Consider the following 24385-nt stretch of genomic DNA (forward strand, 5'->3'; position numbering starts at 1 on the left):
GCCTGTTACGCCAGCGCCTTTACTGCCTTATAATAGCATAAACACCCCCCCTGGTAGCCTAAGCTAAACGCATCTGCATTATGGGCAGTTAGCGCAGTATCTTATAGTTAAAATACTTGTAGCTGTGTTAAAGATAGTCTAAGCGGCCTAACCTCCTCTACCTCCTCTACCTCCTCTACCTCCCCCTATAAGTTTAGGGGTTAAAGAGATACCCAAAGTAAGAGGTTCCAAGGTTAAAGTTAAGGTGTTAAATGAGATATATGCTTACGAAATCCCTAAAACATACTTGGAAATACGCTAATGTAGCGTCTACTACAGCTAGGATAAACAAAACTGCTAATATAAGACTATAGAGACTTCGCCGGATATGTTAAGTGAGCGTAATATATATAATTAGTATATTTATATCCTTTGGAAGAAATTTAGTCTATCTCTTAGGTGCCTTTAAATATATCAACTTAGATACTAACTTTAAGCTAGAAAAGGACAAGAAAGACTATAGCATATACCTAGGTATAAATTTAGGAGAAGTAAAAGACGCCTTATAGGTAGTGCTAAACAGCATATAAGCTATCTCCCTTCGGGAAGATAAGCCTATAGTAAGTGGACCTTTTTATAGATATAGCTTATTCTAATTTAACTTCTAGATCCCTATAAACCTTATATTTAATTTCCTACCCCAGTTAAAAATACACTAGGAGAGTCTTTCTCCTAACTTAATTAGCGCTAGGCACCTTTAGGGGTTACTAAGATTCCTTAAAGACCATTTTGCGCCTATAACTAATAGTCTCCTGCCGCTTCTAAACCATAGCGAAATTAATTTTGATCTCCTTTAGGCCTTATTTAAACTAAATACGCATATCCTTATAATTTATAAAGGCTCGGATTAACCAAGATGCCTTATATATAATTTAGGCAACTTTAAAACCTTACTTTTTAGCAAAAAGAGCTTTAAACTTAACTGTTACTATTTTAGCTATAATAGGAAGGCATTTAGTAAGGTAAAAACCACCCTCTCTATTCCGGAATTCCGTTCAACTATAAAAATTATATCTTTTAAGGTATTTCCGCTAGAGCGTTATAAGAGACAAGCTGAGATAAAGTAGGATCTTATTAGCAATAGCTAGAAGTTCGTGTCTTTAAGAGGCATTAACCACTATAAATATAAAGGGATTATGTTTTTCTAGACTAAAGATAGCCCGTTAAGATTTTCTATAAGCGGCCATATTATAGTAGACGCGATAGCATTTTATCGTTAGAATTCTAACTATAGCAAGTAGCTAATTACTATAGATATATACGGAATAAGCGTAATTGATTAAGGGACTAATTGGTAAGGCGACGTAAAGAATTAAGGTTTAGTTCCTAAGGAGATAGGAAATAATAAGTACCTAATTTGTCTACTAACAGCCCTAGCCTTTAGTTTGGCAGATAAAAAATAGGGTTAGGCTTTTTATACTCTTTTTCTAGAGCTAGCGAATTATATGTACTAATATAAGCACTAATAGGTGAATTTGCCGTCGCCAATATTAAGGACATTAAATGGAATGCCTTAGTATTTAAGTCACTCGTAATTAAGGAGGATAAGAAAATGGTGCTTTAAGGACTTATAAAGAGCTACTAGTCTAGGTTTAGGAAATTAAAGTTTAATAATATAATTAAAGGGAAGGGGAAAGGCCTAGTTTTCTTGCTATAGTAAGTTTTCTAGTAAGGCATTAGCTGTTTTAAAGGCTGACCGTTTTAGTGGCCTACCTAGGGTAGGAAAGATATTAACAGCTAAAGCACTTGCCGAATCTTAGAGGAGACCCCTCTATATAGTTTGTTCCCCTTTATAAGTGTATTTATATACTAGTTTAACTATAAGAAGGCTTATATAGGAGACCTTAATATAAATCTAGCCTATTTAGAATAAAAACTGGCTCTAATAGTTAAAAATGTTTACCGCTAGAGCGCTGTCCTTTTTTTAGATAAGGCCGATGTCTTTCTTATAGAAAGAACTTTAAATAATATCCGACGTAATAGCCTAGTATCCGTCTTCCTATAATAGATGGAGTATTTCTAAGGTATTATGTTTCTTATAACAAATAAAATTACCGTATTTAATGCAGCTATATAGAGTAGAATATATCTTATACTTAGATATAACGAGCTAAAGAGACCAGTAAGAGAGTAGGTATAGAAGACCTTCCTAAAGCAAGCCGATGCTGCTGCTAATATCTCTAAAAAGGATATAGAGCGGCTTTTGGACTATTAATTAAACAAAAGACAGGCAAGGCAATATTTAAGAAAAAGTTTAGAGGCTAGTGCTAATATACTATATTAGATTAAGAACACTATACGGATTAGTTATAGCTTGGCTAAAAGTAAGGGGGAGAAACTTACATATAAGCATTTAGGTAAGGCTCTTATATTAAGCTAAGATTTTAAAAGTGATTTTAAAGGTGCTAAATTAGTTAAGAATTTAAACTTATATATATAGATTCGCTTATATATACAGAGTATTAAATACGTCTTATAGATCTTGTAGCTGGTGGCATTATTACTTATTGCTTTCTTAAAATTACTTTCTTACTTTTGTGGTAATAAGACCTATACGGTAGGCAGTGGCGTGGGCAAATTGTTTATAGATCCGGGAACAGGAGAACAGAAGCTGTAGGGCATTAGTTCCTATAGGGGAGTGGAAAATATAAGCGTTGGTTCCCGTAAGGAATTAAAAGCTATAAGGCGACGGAGAAAGCGGGTATTAACCCCTATAGAGAACCGCAAGCTGTAGGAGATTAGTTTCCGTAGGGAAGTAGAAGAAATTGCCATTAGTTCTTGTAGGGGAGTAAAAGCTATATAGGAGCAGGAGCTATAGGGTATAGTTCTTATAGGGTAGTAGAAGATATAGTTACTATATATAGGAACGGAATTTATAGGGGATTTGTTTTGTAAGGGAGTGGAAGATATAGCTAATAGTATCTATAGATCTAGGAATAGAGAACGGAAGCTATAGGGCATTAGTTCCCGTACGGGAGAGGAAAATGTAGCTATTGGCCCCTATAGGGGAGCAAAAGCCGTACGGGAATATAAGCCGTAGGGGATTGGTTCCTATAGGGCGGTAGAATATATGGGCATTGGTACCCGTAGGGGATTCGTTAGCGTAGGGGATTTGTTACCGTAGGGGATTTATTACCGCAGGGGAGTAGATCCTATAGGGGAGTGGATCCCGTAGGGGATTTGTTACCGTAGGGGAGTAGATCCCGTAGGGGAGTAGATCCTATAGGGGATTTATTAAAGTAGGGAATCGGATCCTGTAGGGGATTATTAAGAGTAAGGGATTAGTTCCTATAGGGCGGCGAAATACGTAGGCATTAGCTCCTGTAGGGGATTTGTTTAAATAGGGGACTTATTTAAGTAGGGGATTGGCTAGAGTAAGGGATTAATTCTCTAATAGCCTCTATTTAGATAGTATAAGGCGGCTTCTAATAGGCTAGAGAGTAGGTTACGTGTTTTATAGAAATTTAAAGCCTATACGGGATGGTAGGGTATAGGGGCCTAGCGGAAGATTAGGTTATCTGCTTTCCTAGGTTTATTTAGCCTAGGCAACTTACCCTACGCTATTTTATATGCGTTTTGACTAAGGCTACTGCCTAGCCTTAACCGCCTAAATCCCCGCAAAACTTTAACCCGTGCGGTAGAAGAATATAGGAAAATGAAATATTATTCTTTTTTGGGTTTATTTAGCCTAGGTAACTCGCCCTATGCTATTTTATATACGTTTTAACTAAGGCTACTACCTAGCCTTAGCCGCCCAAATCTCCGTAAAACTTCACTTATATAGTGGAAGAGTAATAAAATATTATTCTATCTACTCTACTAGCACCTTTAGATCCTTCCTTGCTTCCTAAAGCACCTCCTTTATTTAAGAAGGAAGTTTTTTATTATTTCCCTTTTGCCTCCTACCGCTTAGAAATACTACCTTCCGCAATCTATTAACCTAAGGGATTAGTGGCTAATAGTACGGCGAAAAGTTATTACCTGTATTCTTAAGAAAATCCCCTTTATTATCCACTTCTTCTTTTTTTTATCTTAGCTAGCTCTTCCGTATCTATAGAATTCCACTTATTAAACCTATTAATAACGTTGCCTTTCTTATTAGGTCTATTATAGTAAATGCATATCTAGAATAGTACCTAAAAAAACGACTTAAAATTATGCTAAGCTAAATATATCTCGCCTAGGAGCACTCTAATCGCTATAAACGCTTTTATGCTGGTCTTGCCCTGCGCTCCTAAAGGCCCTTTTTACTGCTCCTTAATTATAAGATCGAAGTCGATTAAGAATGCTGGCTAAGAAGGATTATTATTTTCCTTGTTTATTATAAGGTTGCCTGTTAAAATGTTATATTAGATAATGCTGGCCCGCGTATATAAAGACTTATATCCTTTAATGCCACCCTCTAGTGCAGTAAGTATTGTAGCCCGAGAGCTTGCCTTATAAAGAGGCTTTTTATAGTCCCTAGTAATAATACGTTAATATACTTAATTTAGGGTTGTAAGGCGCCTTCCGCCTTTAGGTGGAGAGCCTAAATATATACGCTTGCTAAGCGGTAATAGGGCGTTGGTGTGGCTGGACGACCTTTTTCTACTAAAACTTCGGCCTTGCCTTATACTGATTTTCGCTCCAGCCGGTCTTAGAGGCATTATTAAGTCTTTTAGCTTATAGTTTATCGCTCTTATAATATCTAGCCCCTTATAGACGTTATTATAAATATTATCTTCTTTACCGCCTATATAAACTATCTCGTGGTAATAGTACCTAGCTATATTAACCACTTCTTTCTCTATTACCTTATGTAGCAGTTTACCTTCTTTCTTGCGCTATAGGTACTGCTATAAGTCTTTAATAACGAGGGGTATCTTAGAGGTGTCCCCCTTATAGTATACTTTCTAGTAAGTAGTCGCTTGACCGGCGATATAGCGTGCCCGCTTTATAAGTTTATTAAGGATAAGATGCTTAGTCTGATTATTGCGCACGACCTTAATATATCGCTTGCCGTCTGATGTTAGAATAGTAGGGTTAAACCTAAGCTACTCCTTATTTATCTAGAGAAATCCTAATATCGCTAAGGTAAATTATAATCCGTTTTTATTAATATTGAATAGTAATAATGCGATGCCTCTTACCCGGTTATACTCCTATAGCCGCATAATAGATCTATAGAGGGTAAAGCTTAGAATAAAGCGATGAGTGTCCTAAGCGGCGAAGACTTCTCTTATATATTTTCCTAAATTAAACCATGCCTGCGAAGCTATATTAGTGTTTAGATTACTCTTTAGCTCTCCTAGTATAAGTATATACAACTAATAGCATTAAGAGCTTTCGCTAGCTATTAGATCATCCATAAAACTAATATCTAGCTTTTACTTTGCTATAGACCCTTATAAGGGCTGCTCGGTATATGCAATAAGCGTTTATTATATCTTTAGGGCAGACCTATACTCCTCTATAAAGCCTAAAAATAATTTAATTAGGTTATTAAACCACTTTAGGACATTAATCTGCTCTATACTTTTAGGCCAGTTACGCTAGCCGCCCTTAGCGTATAGTGGATTGTCCCCTTCCTTATATTTCTTAAAAATGGCGGCGCTTGCCTCTTTAAGACCTTCTACTCCCCTAAAGAATGCTTTATATAAGCTAGAAATCCCCACGTAAAGAGAGCCTAGCTCCTCCTTTAGAATATAATCTACGTATTTCCTGTATTTGGACGAGTTAGTAAAGCTGCTTGTATTATATAAATATAGGGTTTATTAAATATGGAGTGGCAGCGGTTAGGGGGGAGGCGTGGACTCTATTATAGTGGTAATAGTATTACTCTAAACGTCCTTATCCGATTCGCGATTAATAACTGTTTTTAAGAAAGGGGTGAACCGTTTAATATTAAAGTCGTTAAAATCAACTAAAGGGAGAAGTCGGAAAAGGTTACTATAAAGAGTGCTGCGGCTAGCGCTAGACGGAAGTAGTTAAGTAGTAAGAAGGTTCTATAATGCTAGAATAAGGTTAACTATAAGATTTTTAAGCCCTATATATATTAGAGAGAACCTATAATAGATAAATTAATAATTACCTTTATAGCCTATCTAGCGTAACGAGTTTAGAGAGCTAGGGATGCCTAGATCTTAATAAGTTAAGTTAAATAAATTGCGAAAGCTATTTAGTCCTTCCCTAATAGGATTTGTTTTAATTATCTCTAATCTAAAGAGATTTACTATTGTGAGTAAACGCGCTAAGAGCTACGTTGGGAGGGCTAGCGTGGTAGATAGGTAGGTAGGCGAGGGGGGATTAAAGAGACTAGTATATAAGGATGGTATAATAGTAGAGAAGTAAATAAGTATAGGGAGGTTAAATATATATTGGGCGCGTCTTAAAATAAGGGAATAGCGAAAGAGGAAAGTGTAAGGGAGGAAGTAAGGTACGAGTGGAATGCGAGGAGGATTTAAAGGTTGGGCGTAGAAAAGTTAAGCCGATTTAATATGGCTTAGACTAAGGCTTTGCGGGGCTTAGTTAAATGCTAAGCTATAATAACCTAAAGTGTAGAAATATTGTTTATAGTCCTAGTTATATAGGTTAAAAATATAGTGCGTATATAGGGTTTTAGTATTATTAGAAAGTTGTAGGCAGTATTTATTAGTAATTATAATTATTGGCTTTTAGTTTATTCCGTAACGCGTAAGGCTTAAATAGAGTAAGGCTTTAATATAGCGATACTGAAAGGCGCTAGGTAAGGTATAGCTGGCGATAGTGGGTTAATTATTGGGTTAGTCGTGTAAGCACCTATAATTAATTACGTGGCTGGTCCTAAAATAAGCTAAACCTAATATACCAAATATAGATATAGCCAACCCTATTTTATAGCGCTTAATTGACCTATTTCCTATAACTAGGATCTAGTTCTTAGAACCAGATCCTTTTTTGGGATTACGCCCTTTTTATAGTAGTTAATTGGTTTGCTTTATAAACCTAAATTAAAATCTTGGTTTTAGAATTAGATTCCGTTTCTGGAATTATAACTTAAGCTATAACTAAAAATAGCTCCTCTCTTTTAAGACCGTTGAACCGCTTAGCTTAACGCTATACCTTTTTGGTTATATTTAGTATGTTTAGCTTAGAATCGGGATAGGATAGAGTCTTTAGAATTAGATCTAGTTCTTAGAACAAGATCCTATTTTTAGAGTTATAACTTAGGCTAATATTAAGAGAGATATCCTGTATTTATTCTTAACATTCCTACCTTATTAATATGAAATTTAGAGTTAACCCGCACCCTAGTTACCTATAAAAACGCCAGAGACTTTAATACCTTAACTTTAATTCTTTGTAAAGGACTAGCGAGTTATAGGGTGGCTAACTTATTGCTGCCAAGTATATAAAGGTGGAGGACTTTACTATAAGCGAGTTCTTAACTTTAATTTAATATATATGTAAATAATAACGAGATACTCTTAATATGGAAGCAACTAGATAGAAAAATAATACTAAGCTAAAGAAATCCTAATTGGCGCCTTAATTCTTAACGCTAGAAAACAAGAATATAATTACAAAAATCTTTTCTTATAAGAAATTTCTCATTTCTTTAGCTTCTTGGAGGCTCTATCTATGGTATAATCTACCTTTCTTTTGCGTATCCCTCTCCTTAATAGATCTAAATAATCATCTGGTGCCTCTCCTAGTTAGTCTCTTTGCTTATATAGTTTACCCTTTTAAGCTATCTCTATTATAACATCTTTAAGCGGTTTGTATATTATAGCATAATAATAGAGGTAACGCGGGTTCTTAGTATAGTATGATATAAGTTTCTTATATGGTATACCCGCGGGTAAAACCTAGGTAGGATACCAGTATACTACTGCGATAGGACTATATATAGATATAACTAATCTATATCTAGGGTTTTGGAGACGCTTTAAGTCCTCTATTATATAGCAAGTTAGCAACCATAATAAGAGATACTTTAGTTGTCCGTCTAAAATTGTAGCATTAGAAATTGTTAATACTTTAGTTAGGGGAGATATATCTCCAAGGAAGTTTATATAATTGGCTAAACTATTCTTTACTTAACTATTAGTATTGCTAAAAAATATATAGGTGTTTTATAAATATACCTGGAGGTACTAGCAAACCTTTAATATAGCCCTCTTTTAGTTAAGGTAAGTCTATTTTAGCCTCGCCATGGCCCTCTATTAGCTTAGGTAAGACTATCTTAGTTTTGCTACGGCCTTCCAGGCTCTTAAGGTAATTAGCGTATATTTCTATATCCTCTTATATATTACCCTCCGTATTATCGTCGATTTTATAAGAGTTAACCTCATTAGGTATTTAAGTAGGCGTATAAGGTATTTGTTTCTGTATAGGGTCGGAAAGCTATAATTGTTTCTTCTCCCTACTAGCAGATGCTATATCTTTATTATCAATACAATTCTAGGATAATTTAAGGTTTCCAGCAAGTTAATAAACAGGTATATTATCTTCGGGGCGATAGCATATCGTAATATTTTTATAAATACCAATTAAGGACCTATAGGTTATATTAGCAACGTATTTAAGCTTAGTTAAGGTAATATATATAATGTCTAGTATTCTTATAGGGATGTATAGTCAAGAGGTCAAATTTAAAGGTAAGTCAAATTAATGGTATATAAAAACTAGGAGTATGATATTTATATTCCATTTCTCTTCTAGGGCGGAGTTAAGACAGAAGGTAGAAGGGAAAGGTAGAGTATACTAGCCGCCCTTTTCCACTTTATATGGTGTCTGTAGTACAATATTTAGTGGCTATAATTACTCTTAGCTTACGTATTATCTGCGCCCGAAACTATAGGTGCCTAGAGTAATCTATAAGTGAGGCATTATTAGGGGTAGCTATTGGCTAAGCTGCTGCTAAACTTAAATGGCTAACAATCCCTAACGGACGCCGCATGCCTTAGTAGGGTTTAGAAGCGTTTGCATAAAGTTATAAACTAGAATTAGAAGTTAATAATGACCCCTAATAACGCCTCTCTTAGTAGGAATAGCATTATATAATCTACTTCTAACGCCTATCCTTCCTAGGGCAAGATACTGCCTAAGCAGTAGACTTATCCTAGCCAGTTAATCTTATATATTGACCCCCCATCTATAGCAAAGGAGCTATTAATACCTCTAGGGTAGTTTAATTGCTATTCTAGCTAAGCCCTTTATAAGCGCTCCGCCTTATATAGGCGGTAATTAACTCCTGTTAATCTACCTTGCGTTAGGGGAGATCTTTTACTTAAGGTATTAAGCAGCCGGTACTTAGAGGTCTATAGACATATTCCATATCCCAACAATATTGACTACAATTTCTCCTTAAGTGGTATTCGCAACCCTAAGTACCTATAAGCGCAGCGTCCCTAAATTGTTAGCTAGTGAGTGGGCGTTTATAGATAAAGAAACCGACTTTAGAGATAACGGCAACGTAGAGGCGTTAGCTAGTTAAGAAAGTAACTTTAGTAATAAGGATTAAGAATAGGACGTAGAGATATTATATAACAGAGAAAATGGTTTTAGTACTAAAGATTAAAAAATAGGGGCAGATAGCAATAAAGAGATATTAAGCGACAAGGTTATATAGGCGACGGTTAAATACGGTGGCCTTAGCTTTATAGTCTTAAATCTATAAGTACAGGATATAAATATAAAGAAGATTTCTAATAAAAGCTAGTAAAAGGGTTAAAACTTTGGCTACTTTTTGTTTAGCCTATCGCGAAACAAAACAATATTTTATTATTTCTACTAGAGTTTCTACCCGCTTGACTTATAGCGAGCTATAAAGTATTCGCGATAATCTATACTTTCACTTAGATGAATTTATTTACTACCTTAAAAGCGATAATAGAAGGAAAATCTATACTAATAACCTAGGATTTTTTAAATTTCTTATAGACCTGGGACGCATGCCACCTTAGTAACTATTAGTCGTATTTAAGACTATAGTACTTATAGATTTATATCTTAAGGATATAAACATATTTTTTTATAGTATTTTCTTTTTATTTAAATTATTTCTCTACTTATAGTATATAGCGGTTATTTATCTATTCTAGTGTAGTGGGGAGAAGTAGTTAGGTTACGTAAGAGGGCTTAGACTTATAGCTACGCTTATAGGGCTGTTTATATAGGAACTTCTCTAAGTATATATAAGGGGTTTTTATATAGGAACTTCTTTAATATTTCTAGATCTAGGACTTATATATTTCTTTTTTTTGTAGTTCTAGTATTTTCCTAACATTTGCTTCTTATTTACATGCTAGGCGTTAATAGAGGGCGCTAGGTTAGATTACCCTGCTTATATAATTACTCTGCTTGCACGATTACTCTACTTATACGATCGCCTAGCTTGCACGATTACCTAGTTTGTACAATTACCTAGCTCGCATAATTACCTAGCTCGCACAATTATCTAGTTCGCATAATCGCCTAGCTCGCACGATTACCTAGCTTGTAGGATTACCTAGCTCCCATAAGCACCATACTTGCACAATTACCTAGCTCGCACGATTACCTAGCTCGTGGAATTGGCCAGCTCCTACGAGTATCTAGCTCGCACGATTACCTAGTTTGCACGATTGCCTAGCTCGTACGATTACCTAGCTTATAGGATTGCCCAGCTCCTATAAGCACTATGCTCGCATAATTACCTAGCTTATAGGATTGGCTAGCCCCTATAAGCATCTAGCTCGCATAATTAAAGCCGAAGTTATTAAACCTATTAATACCCTATTTATACGCTAGGAATTAATTAGAGGGCGCTAGGTTAGACCACTCTACTTATATAATTACCTAGCTCGTAGGATCCCCCAGCTCCTACGAGCCCCTAGCTTTTATAACCTCCTAGCTTATAGGACTAAAGCCATAGCCGCTAAATCCGTTAAGATCCTAGCTGTATATTTAGAGGACGCTACGCCTAACTACCTAGCTTACTATTTTTATAGAATTCCTTAATTAATCAACGGTGCCTATTCTGAAAATATCCCTTAATGACTTCTTATAATAGAAATTTCTTATTACACAATTCTATAAGGAGATTTACTTCCTTAACTGTTTATGCTGGCTCTTTAGCGCGAAGGATATAGCTATAATGGCGCTAATATGCACCCGGTATTCTCCCTAATAGGGCTTTTATAACATTATCCTATAATAAAACTGTAAGTAATACCTAGTGACCTAGCTCTATAAGGATTTAATCTTTATAGGGTATCTAATTTTAAGACTAGGGCTCCTATAAGGCTTTATTTGCAATAATAATCTTTAAAATATTAGCAAAGCTATTAGAAGTTGTATCTAAGAAAAGAAACTAACCGGCAATATACGCTAAAACTCTATATTTAGGTTATAGGGTTATAAGAGATCCTATGTGTTACTTAACCTAGTAAATGTAAGTAATATATAGCCTTAGTAGGATAAGGTATAAGACGTATAGGATTAGGTATATCTCCGAAATTTAAGCTGGTAAATACGGCACCTATTTAGCAATATTTATAAACAGAAACCTGTCCTGCCTTAAAAAGTATATAATAGCTTTCTCTTTATTTATCTATTTACTACTTGCTCCGGTATTAAGAAAAAGGCTATAATATTTCTGCTTATAACCTAGTGTTAGTCTATTAAGCTTAGACGAAATACTGCCCTAACTATCACTATCTTTAAAGGTCGTGTTAATTAATTTAAATTATTCCTTAACTAACTAAGACTTATATATAGATACTAAGGGCTTGTTATTCGTGTAAGGGCTAGTTAAGTTACACTTTATAAAGTGTTAGTAAAGTCTTACTAGGGAAAGGCCAATAGTGTAAACTAACAGTTTAGGTGGTTTTTAGAGAGTTAAGTTAATTAATGTTAAGCGGGTAATCGGCGCTGGTAGCTCTAGATTAACTATTATTAGTAAAACCCTTACTAGACGCTGGACTGGTTGCTCTTAACTTATTAGGAATATCCATAAAGTAAACTTCGTTATCTAGATTAATAGATTTTATTAACGTTAAAAATAATAGTAATAGATTACATTGCTAGAGTGATTAATTAAAGTATATCTTATATTAAAACTGCAAGAGGTATAGTAGGAGCGTTAGTAGTAATTAGGAGGACATTTAGCGGAATATATCTATTTAATAACACTAGGCGGCTAATAAATGCAATAACACCACTAATATAACTCCCCCTTAATATACAAGCGCTGCAATTTCAAGAATTTTAGATGTATATACGTAAATTTACATTATAGTGCAAGCGGATTTATTTAAAGACTGGAGGATTAATTTTAATTATATGCCGAAATCTTAACTCTAAGCTAGATACAAAAAACTACTATTAAAGGTCCGTAATATTAATGAGTGGACGTGGCTTCTATAAGAGAGCACTATTTATACCTTTCTCTTTAATATAGTTCTGTAAGTCTTAGAGAATCGCCTGGATTATAGTCTATAATTTAATTAGAATAGATATTATATAGGAGATATTAAATATACTTAGACTCGTGATGCGTTAGAGCAATTATATATTAACTTAGAGAAAGCAGATATATAGATAATATCCTATACTTTTCGCTCTCTAGTTCTTTTATAAAGAACACTAAGGAAATTCTATAGAGGCTTAGGGAACGAATGAATTATTCTATAAGAGAGTATATCCGCAGTTCTCTTATAAGTTAGAGTCTTATCTATTAGAGTCTTATCTAAGCAAGTGCTAAGAATTTCACTTAATATTATATTATTAAGTATTTAGGGTACTTATTAGTATTATATATGTGTAGGATCTACCGGACCCCTAAATGCCCTTTGCTAGTTACTTAGGCCTATAGTAATTTAATTAGATAATAGACCGGTGCTAGGACGCTTAGAATTGTTTAACTTAGAAGGTATCATTTCCTTACTTTATGAGCTCTTTATAGGCCAACTAATCCTAGTAATAGAAGACGCCTTTTCTAGATCTACCTTAATAGATTATAGGGTATTTGCTCGTTAATAAAGCTTAATAATTAATGCACCGTATTTAGAATCTTGATCCTAACTATAAGCGGCTGTTAAAGTACCAATAATTAATATAAGAGGCAGCTAAATATAACGCTTTAAGAAACTAATAGTCGGCGTAATTTAGTAAGTTGCGGCTTTAATAAGCAAGCTAATAGTTAAATAAGTATCCATATTAAAGAGTAAAGAGCGGCCGTAAATGGTTAGCGGAAATAGGATAAGCTAGGGAATAGTTTAAAAGGAGTGGTAAAAATAGTAAAGTAGGGTAGTAATAAATGAAAGATATAGAAGACGCGTTAAGGTAACTAGCAGAGTGGGCGATAAAGGCAATTATATATCCCCAGTATAATGGGGCGGAAATTAGCTCTATATATTAGGTATTTCCGTGTTCTTTCCTTTAAATAGCATCCTTAGATTTATTAAGGCGTCTTACTCTTTAGCTCCTTAAGGAAGAAATTATTATAAATTGTACATCCTACGCATTAGTTAGAAAAGGAATCCTCTAATAGTATTAAGGCTTACGGCCTTCTGCAATAAAATAAGCTGTATTACTAAATATTTTATATTGCACGCCTAATTAAGTTTGCGACTTATATCGCCTCCTATCTTAGCTAAAAGAGAGGTTTAATTTTTGACTACGCATTATAAGCAAAAGCGAGGTTAATAATTGCCACTATATTAGCGCAGCTCTAATAAGGGCCTTGCGCCAATTATATCGCTTTAATTAAGTACGCGATACTTAATTAAAGCGATGTAATTGGTGTAAGGCTCTTCTAAGTTTTAGGGGCGCTAGCGACCTACTAGGGAATTAAGAGCGGAGGGGAACTGCACTTGACTACTCTTTTATCTTAATATAAATTATATAACTTACAACCCACTATTATAGACTTTAGCATTATAGTAGCTTTAGATCTTATCTATAATGCTTTTAATAAGTAGCTTTAACCTTATCTCCCTAATATTATATATACTATTTAAAGGCTCTAGAAGCTTCCTATTAACACCTTTTAATATTTACCGCCTCTCTTAGAGAATAAATATAGCCACTATAATTCGCTTTACGCTCCTCTAGGGAGTGAGGATATTTAGCCTTCTCTAGGGAATTAGGATGTCGTCTAGCCTTTTCTAGGGAATAAGGATGATGCCGTTTAGTCTTCTTTAGGGAGTGTCTAGCCTTCTTTAGGGAATAAGGATGTTGTTAAGCCTTCTTTAGAGAGTAAGGATGTCTAGCCTTTTTTAGGAAATAAGGATAATATCGTCTAGCCTTCTTTAGGGAGTGTCTAGCCTTTTTTAGGGAATGAGGTTGCTTCTCTACCTTCCCTTTTACCTAGATGTGCGAACCTGCTTAACACATTATTAGTAAACCTCTCTAAGATTAAGACATTCGTTAATATATCTATAGGGAAAGATCTAAAGGGCATTATTGGCGAACTAAAGTGGTTAAACAAACATCCCCTTATTAAGGATCTTATTACTACCAATAGCAATTTATTAAATAACGCTATTTTTTAAAAACTTCTTAGCTAATAGATACTTGCGGATTCTTTTAAGAAATGGCAACTAAAGTCTATAGGTGCGTTAAGGATTAAAAGTTTAGTTAAAAGTTAAGCCACTTCCGTAAAGGGAGTTAGCTATATTATATTATTTATAAGAAGTATAGGATGTTACGACGTCACTAAAGCGGCTTTAGCTATTAGATATAGAATTAAGCTTTATATTATATAAAGGCTTAAAGGGGTAGGGCTATTAGTTCTTTTAGCCTTTACTTATAACGCCTGCCGAAGATTAAATTTACCTAACATTAACGATTTTCTTATGGCTTTACGGCACCGGTCTTATTTTATGATATTTAAAATTACGCAAAAATGTTTAGTTTGGATGGGATAGTATTAAGAGCTTTATTCTAGTTAGATGCTTTCTCTTAGACCAATATATCTTAGCACTACTAACCCGCCCTAGCCGAGCCCAAAAAAGCGAATTTCCTCCCCTTATAAACGCCCCTGTGTAGAAGTTGCTAAACCTGGAGATCTTATATTAGCGTATAATTATTAACGCGCAGATTTAATAATATCGCACCCTTTTTAGCTACTAATAACGGCCTTAATAAATAGCATGTAGATATATAAGAGTAGTTATACTTCCAAATAGTAGTATCTCTAATTTATTATAGGCTATAGAACATCTTCTTTGCGATTTATTAAATAATATCCTTAAGCCTCTAAGCCGGCGGGCAAATCCCTTATACTACGCCTTAGTCAAGAACGCTTGTTATAAGATTTCCCTACCCCTTTTAATACCCGCGGCAACCTTACGTAAAGATACTTAAATATAAATAGCACAGCGTGTTTAAATGGAAACCCTAGCAGCTCTAGTTCTATAGATATTAGTGGCAATAGTAAATAGATAAGCTATAATAAGGTGTAATGGGTATATAGAGACTAAATCGACGGTAATACGCCACTGGCAATTAGAAACAGCAAACAGATAAGCTATAATAAGGCGCAATAAATATACGGAGACCAAATTAACGGTAATATGCTACTAGGAATTAGTAACAGCGAATAGATAGGCTATAATAAGGCGCAATAGGTGTATAGAGACCAAATTGGTGGTAATACGCTACCGGCGATTAGTGACAGCGAATAAATAAGCTATAGCTCCGCGTAATAGGTATATAATAAGTCCCTTAACAGTGCGGTTGCTATAAGTTCTACTTATAGGTATTAGTAAATTTCTTCTAAAACTCTTATATTGTTATACACCCCGGTTTTAGGTTTTTAACGCGGTACAATAATAGTTTAATAATATCCCTTATTAAGTAGAACCAGCAGTTTAAGCTTAGCTAATAATTAGCACCATAATTATTATATTAACGCCACCTCTACTCCCGTTCCATTTTACCCATTATAAACTAGCCCAGCAACAGCCCTACCCGCTCTCTAAATGCGGGATAGTATAACTAAGCGGGACCTAGGAGTCCTAATAAGGGCTAAAAGCTAATATACACACTACTAAATCGTTTAGATATTGCATTAAAATGCGTCGTCCCGTAAAATAGACTGTTAGGCCTATACGTAAAGAGTTTATATTAACTACTCCGACTCCTAACTTTAGTAGTATTTCTAGTATCTTTAACTTAAATTCCTTATTTGCGTTAGCCGCTAGAGTTACTATACTAAAGTAAACTATATTAAATATACTATTTTCGCAAGCTTACGCGCTTTATTACTTTCCGTAGTGTCTGTTAAGGCAATAGTAGGTATAGTTTTGGTTGGCGTAGTCTTCTAGATCTTTTATATCGCCTCTTCTAGGCTAAATCGTACGAGGTTTATATACGACTTATTAATTACGGATACTATATATATCCTATTCCGGTAATCCTTTATTAGAGTTTTATGCTTACTTATTTTTTGCGTTACTATATCTAATTTTACGAGCTCGCTGTAAGTAAAATTATCTAAGTAGTAGGGCAGTTTAGAGGGGTAGGCTTATCGGCCTATTTATATTTCACGCGCTAGGCATACTAATTTGCTAATATATATAAATATTAAAATGCTTAGCATTTTAAACGAGCCTTAAATATTTAACACCCTAACGCTTAGGCTTTACCATTTTTATTGGCGAGGATTTAGTAGTAATATTTTTAATATCTTAAATATACCGCTAAAATAAGATTAATATATATAATGGCCGCTATGCGGGCCGCTATATATATTAAACGCTTGGCATCTTATCCCACGTAAATGTATTTATAGTGCCCTTTCTGCCCTTTAATATATCTAGCGGCCCAGACTTTTTACCTAGCTACAATAAGGCCTATAAATGGCATATAGCACGCACTATAACCTCTTAACAATCTTTATTAATTGCTACCCCTACTCCTATCCACAATTATATAGCTATACTTTTAGAACTAATAAGTACTATATTTAACGCTTTTTTCTTTCTAAGTTAGACTATTTAAGCCCTTAGAAGTAAGGATAAAGTGCACCTTAATCTACTACCTACTAAAACGTTTACTAACTAACCTAGACCTCTTATATTACACTACTACTAAGAAAATACTTATCCTTATTAAATATGCCTAGAATAGAAGAGTATTATATGCTCTTTAAAACGTCTAAAACTGGCTATAATAAAATAGCCGGAGTTTTTCTTAACGCTTGGGGAAAAGAACAGTTTGAATTTGTTAAAGTAGGTTATAAATCTAGGTAATTTCCAATAAATCTTAAGCTTTATAGGTTTTAAAATAGATCGGTTTCCGCTATAATCTACCTACTAAACCCAAATACGCTTAAGTCCTAATATATTTTCGCATTAGTAGGATTAAAAAGTAGTTATATGCTCTATTAGAAGCAGTAGGGCTAATATAAGGTAGGGAGCAAATTGTAGAAGATATAAACGCGGTAAAATTAAAGGTTAAATAGTTAAAGTTGCTAGAGGGGTCTTCTAGTGACTTAAAAAAGAGCAACGTAGAGGAGGGTTTACGTGCTCTGGGCTTTAAGATATAGTTTAACCGTATGGAATATCTATAGTATATATTATATATCTAGGAAAACCTGCTATTCGGCTACTAGATTATTAATTCTTGTTTTAAATAGTATTAATTTCTCCCATTTCACTTTCTTTTTACTCCCTATATTTTCAGAATTAAAGTTTACTATACCCCCACCTTATTAGTGCTGCTAGCTATCTACTATACTTTAGCCTGTTACTAATACCATGGTTAGAAAACCTTCTTTAGGGAATTTATTTACTAAGGGAATTATTATAAAGTTCTTATATTTTTAGGTGCAGTTAAGAAGATAAATAGTAGAAAAGAAATCCTATAATAGATAGAGCGTGAAATATAGGATAATAGAAATTGTAATATAAGGTATAGTATAGAAGAGGACTGGGATAAAGATGGGGATGCGTATAAGGACGTATATAGGGAGGACATAGTTGCCAGGATTAAGGCTTTAGGGATTAATTTAAAGAAGAATATGTCTCTCCGCTAGTAACTATTCCTTCTATAAATAGTATAGCGAAGGCTATTATATAACGTTTTTACATTTCCACGCATAATTATAGCGTACTAATTTATACCTCCCCCTATGCTACGCAATTATACTTATAGCCGGCCAAGCTAGGCTTCTCTACTTATAATAGGTTAGCCTCCTATATTCTGCAAGCATACTTAGTTTTACCCTTTACCGATCTTTTACTATCTATAGTAAGGCTAGAACAGGCGTCTTCTTATATTTATACCGTCTAGTAAGTTATATTTAGGCCTGCCTTTATGCATTTTATACCGTTTACAGCCTAACTTAAATCTACGCACTTCCTCGTTGCTCCAGTAAGAACTACTATATAATTTAACCTTGCTAATACGTATATACTGCCTCTACTAGGGTTTTACTAATTAATATATAAATAGGCCTCTAAGACCTCTATAGACCTCTAAAGGCCTTTAATAACCTCTAAAGACTAGCAATAACTTACCTACTAAGGCAAGCAGTATATAACCTGCCCCTTCTATATCTTTAGTAATCTAATTGCTACTCTTAGGTACCTATTATTATAATAGATACATCTAATAGAAGCCAAAAGTCAGCCTATTAGGTTCTAAAGTTAGGAGAAGAGATTTCTAAGGAGGATAAAAAACGAGATATTACCTTTATGGGATAAGAAGAAGGCAATTTACGTAAAGCAAAAGTAAGTAATTACCTATATTATAAGTAGCAGGTCCCTAATATCTTAAAGATTTATAAGATTATCGGCATTCTATATACTTAACCCAATATTCGCCGGGCTATAGGTCCGATATATAATATAATTATTTAAATAACTTTAGTCGTGCTATATTACCGTAGTAGCAGATTAGTTATAGCGGAAATTAATTATAATGGAACATTAATAAGGTCTAATTGCTTTTCTGGCGATATACAGTTTATAGAAGGTGGAAAGGAAGCTTTGGAACAATTAGATAAAGAGGTAAAGGAACTTAATAATGCTAACTAGACTACTACGCCTCCCTTTTTGGTTAGATTGGCGTACTTTACTACCCCAATACTTGCAATAGCTTTAGTACTTCCGTATAGGGAATAGTTAAGTTTATATAGAGGAACTACGCTGCTTAAATTGCTTAATTTCGTTTAAAGAATATAAGATCTCGTGCGGCTTATATAATGGTCTAGCAATTTGCTATTATTCTATAACTAAGCCTAAAGCCCTTATACCTTCACGTTCGCCTATACTTACAACCCCCACTAAAATTAAACCCCCCTCTCTACGCTTTTTTCTCCCGGCCTTACTAAAATACCTAGTATAAATATACTTCTTTTATAACAAAGATAGAAAGGCTATATAGAAGTGGTCTTTTAAAACCCAATGCTTAATTTTTATAAACTATATAAGCATAGCTAATCTTACGAGCTGGGTGATTATACAGGCTATATTAGTATATAGTTAAGAAAAAAGTAGAATAGTATAATTAGCGGGCCGGTACGTAGGAATATAATACTATTTAACTTTACTTAATATAGCTTGGAGGAGTATAGAGCCTTAACCTAAGCTACGGGAACACGTCCTCTAACTAAGCCTCTATTATATAACCACTAACTACTTCTAGGCGCTATAGCTGCCGTATACCCCGCCACTTACCCTTTTTAGAACTTTAGAAGTTATACTAGTCCTTAGTTAAGCGACTAACATTTAAAGCTCTAACTAACTAGCTAAATCCGTCGCAGATTAAACAAAGCTAATAATAACTTCTTAATGTATATATAGAGGCTCTAGAGCCACGTTTAATAAAGCAGAGTTCTTATTCTTAATTATCCTATTTAATACCAAATCACTCCCTTAAATATTACTTAAGACACAGTCAAAACTAGAGAAATATGCCATCTAAGAGTATTCCGTTTAGCTTAGCGTAGCTTATAGATAGCAGGAAATATAGCAACTTAAAACTTATATACTAGGGGCTAGAGTTTAAAGTCTATAAAGCGATTATATATACCTAATCTCTTATGCTTACAGCTGCCTATAATAGAGGCTTTTAGGTAAAAGCTAACCAAATATCTAGTAGAATTAACCCTAACTAACTAACTAATGGGTAGGAGGCGGTAACTAACATTATAAATATTAACGAGTTCAATTCCGGCACCGTTAAGAGGATAATCCAATTTATATACAAGAGGGACTATAAGAATGGTAAGGAGGAGTAAGGATCTAATATTGACAACACCGATACCTTATCGCCATCTAAACTAGATAATAGCGGTGGCAATAATAAAGACACAATAATACGGCCGACGACGGCCCATATTATACTTCGTCACATCTATATTAATATAATTGCCAATTACTATAATATACCATAGCTAAAAGAGCTTATAAATATAAAAATCTAATATATTCTAGGAACCAGCTAGTCCATAAACGGGTTTCCTAATGTTGTTAAGGATGTCTTTAGCCTAATAGGCGACTTAGTATTGTATAATATAATCACCTTAACAGCAGCCAAGTATATTAAAGAGCTTATTAAACTTAGGGACTTTATAGAGCTGGATGTTATAAGCAATTTCGCTATTAGCATTATATGGATAGTGATTACCGCATCTAAGGACATGGAGGAAAATTTTATACTAAAACTTCAAGCTGTTTAATCTCAGCTATAATAAATAGAATCACTGCTTTAATCCGCCAAGGCGAGGTATATTGCGGCTGAGCGCAAAAGCAAAAATATTAATAACTGTCTTAATACCTTCTGTACGACTAGGACCTGTTATAATATTAGTTACAGAGCCGAGTTTATATATTATATTAAGGATAGTAGTCATCTATCCGACCCTAATTACCCTTATATACTTTATTGCAAAAGGTGCGAGCGTTATATATAAGTAAAGATACATAGCTTAGGAGATTGGCTTAGGTAAGAAGTCATTATATCGTTTAGGTTAATCTAAGAAATTCGAATATATATCTCGTCTATAGTCGATCCGTTAGATATTATATAGCAACTGTATTATCTATCTCCCATCAGCCTCCCCTTACCTTACCCCTTACCCCTTACCCCTTACCCCTTACCCCTTACCCCTTACCCCTCACCCCACCCTTTATCTCATCCTTTACCTCACCCTTACCTTTACCCTCACCTATTACCCCTTGCCCCCTAGACAAATTATAAAATCCTAGTTATTATATCTATTCTACTAAATACTAGAATAGGATTGGATGATAATAGACTAAAATAAAATAAAAAGTAGTAAAGAATAATAAGATAAGCGAGAAATAACTAGGAAAAGGTCCTATGTATAAGGAACGCATAGTTCTAAATTTACTAGTTATATACCTTTCTATTAGTACTAGAGGGTTAGTATAGGATTCTTATATAAGCAAGGCGACTTACCTAGTGGTGCCTTTTAATTAAATGCCATACGCCATGCATAAGGGCTGCGTGATTTTTAAAATGCTTAAGTCCTTTAATCCACTCTAAATAACAAGGATGCTTATAGCGGAACCTCTACCTAAACATTCCTTCTATAACGTGATTATTAAGATGCTTCTATAGTGTATCCTTTTTCGTAAATAGGCGGGTCTGCCTTAGTGTTAAGAGTCGGTTATCGCTAATATAGATAAGGTAAATAAGATTAGTAAACGTTATAGGATACGGTAGCTGTATTATCTTAATACCCTCTTCCTTAATTAGGACCGCGCTCTATATCTTATCTAGGTTTTCTTAAAAAGGCAAGTCTAAGCTAATATATTCTTTCTGCCGCTTTGCCTATTAATAGGTACCAGTATTAGTGTTACTTACACCTCTTTTTACGCCTACTATACTTTGGTCTACTTTAGACCTAAGTTAAAGTCCAATAGCCTTGCTTAGGATCCTATTCTACTAGCTCTCTTGTTAATTATAATACTTAATAAGATTGCGGATAAACTTTATACGGAGTTTTATAGCGTGCCCTTCTTCAAGCTCGTTTAGCGGCTAAGATAGTAGTTTAGTAATAGCAGCATATTCGCGAAATTTATACTATATAGCTAAACGGGTAGGAATATGTGAGGGGATCTTGTAGACAGGGGGCTATAAGGACACGATTGGAATAAGATAGATTGGTGAGAGAGACGAATCCTTGAGGAGGTAAGGCCTCTGGGATCGTGGAGACTATATACTACGGGCACGTGCCTCCGGCACGTGACCGGCGATTATCCGAGGGGCGTCCGGGGGTTGTCCTGAGGGCAACCCGAGGTGTCCGCAATAATATCCCTTACAGAATATCCGTCCCAACGCTACTATTAAGCTGTCTTTTAATATTGTAATTATTAATGGCGTCGTGAAAATTAAGAATAACCTAGTCCTCTTTTTGTTTGCGTAGGACGTTTATAATACTATAAAGTTTACGTCTGGCTTCGTTATAACGGTTATATAGTTTCGTTCCCTTCGCGGCGTTAATAGGGTAATATCCTCGGCTCCTGATCTTTTGCTTATATCACTCTCGTTTCTTATAAAGCTATAAAATATTAGGGTGTTAATTAAGTTCTAACTAGAATTTAAGCTTCTGCTCGTTAGTTAAACCTATAGAGGCCCGCTCGTCCCTTAAAATCCCCATTTATACGGTATATTAGATAAGGTTGTCCTATGATGAAGTCCTAAAGTAGATTAACTGGAAATCGCGCTTAATTAAATTAGGTAAATAAAACCGTTAGTAGGTATTACCGTGATAACCTATTATCTAATTTCGCTCTTCTAGAGTAAGGGTAGCTAGAAAGGTTAGTTAATAGATACACTTATATTAAATTAGACACTTACTATTTAATTTCCTTCCGGACGCTTATTATAGCTAGTAAAGTTTAAGCAATTATTTAAACCCGGCCACTTGGCCTAACCACACGTAGTAATCGCGGCATTTCTGGTAAGGGAATGCTTTAGTGTCCGATACTCCCCTATAACTAGCTATTATCTTAATATCTTAAAAGATAGGTTATTCCTCCATCTGCTTCTTAAACTTTACTTTAAAACTCTTTTTATTTGCTAGGATTTTAAGTTTAAAAATCTCTTCTAGCGAAGTATAATAGCGCCGAAATGTATTATTTGTAATAGTAAGGCTTATAAGATGGGATAGAATATAAAAAGCTAGGATGCTTTTAAGACGGAAAATAAACCTCTTACTATAGGTCTATTAGCGCCATTCGCGCCGTCTTTAATCGGCGTTACTATATACCGTCTACCTATGCCTCTAGAATTCTTAATATACACAAGACTTACGAGGGCGATAGTTATAGTTTAATTAAAGTTTTTCGTATCGCGAACTTTTAGGATTGTGATATATTTATATAAAAGCGCTTTATTAGAGCCTCTCGCGCTTAAACTTTTAATAAGAGCTTAGGGTCTTATTGCCATGGCACTAGAGAGGAGGAGGATTGCTTTTATTTATACTCAAAAACAACTATAGCGAGGCTTCGCGTCTATTATTTAATAGGCATTAATAATTGTATATAAGTCTTACATATATATTGCATACTTTTCTTTCTCTAACGTATCTAGCTCGTATATTAGCATTAAGTAGGTTAGAATCTACTATAACAAATTAACTAAGTTTTTTTTTTTAAAGGTTAAAGATTGCCTTATATCTTATATATTAAGTTCTGCGCTATTATTTATACTATGGCCTGCTATATCTATAAATTTATATAGAATTCGTCTCTAATATACCTTAATCGCGCTTTCCTTCTTAATTTAAGAATTCTTTACGCGCTATTTAAGGTATATTTTAAATGTGTCGGCCATACACTAATAAAGGGCCTTGGTTGGGTTAGACTTAACTTTTAGGTAGAACCTAAATATAAATCGTTAGTATTATAAGGTAAATCTTAGTCTAAATATAAACGAACTTTTCCTAATTCTAAAACTTACGCTTAATAAGAGAAGTAGACCAGGGCTTCCGTTTTAACTTTGCTCTTCCTTAACCCTTATAATATATAATCCTCTGCCGTAAATATTCCCCCTTAGACTTAGCGTCTTCCCTAGCTCTAAAATTAGAGCTTAAATCTAAGTCTGAAGCTGGCTTAGAATAAGACGGCTTGCCTAATTTAAGGTCTAAGCTAGAGGCTAAATCTATATTTTACCATTTCTTGCTTTAAAAGGGCATGGTGGTTAAACGCGTGGTGTCTTAGTGCTTTAGTAGCTACTAGTTGCCTACACGCAGAAGCTAGCTTAAGAGTAACTGCTGTTAATGGGAACGCTGAAAAAGGCTCTACGGGAGATAGGTGTTCTTAAGAGCGGGACAGGGCTAAAAAACCCCGTAAGTAGAAACCTAGAAATTAAGTATTAGAAGCGAATGATATAATAATAGGGGAAAATGCATACGTAGCTA

Source organism: Cenococcum geophilum (genome assembly GCF_001692895.1).
Source record: "Cenococcum geophilum 1.58 unplaced genomic scaffold K441scaffold_104, whole genome shotgun sequence".
Taxonomy (NCBI): Eukaryota; Fungi; Ascomycota; class Dothideomycetes; order Gloniales; family Gloniaceae; genus Cenococcum; species Cenococcum geophilum.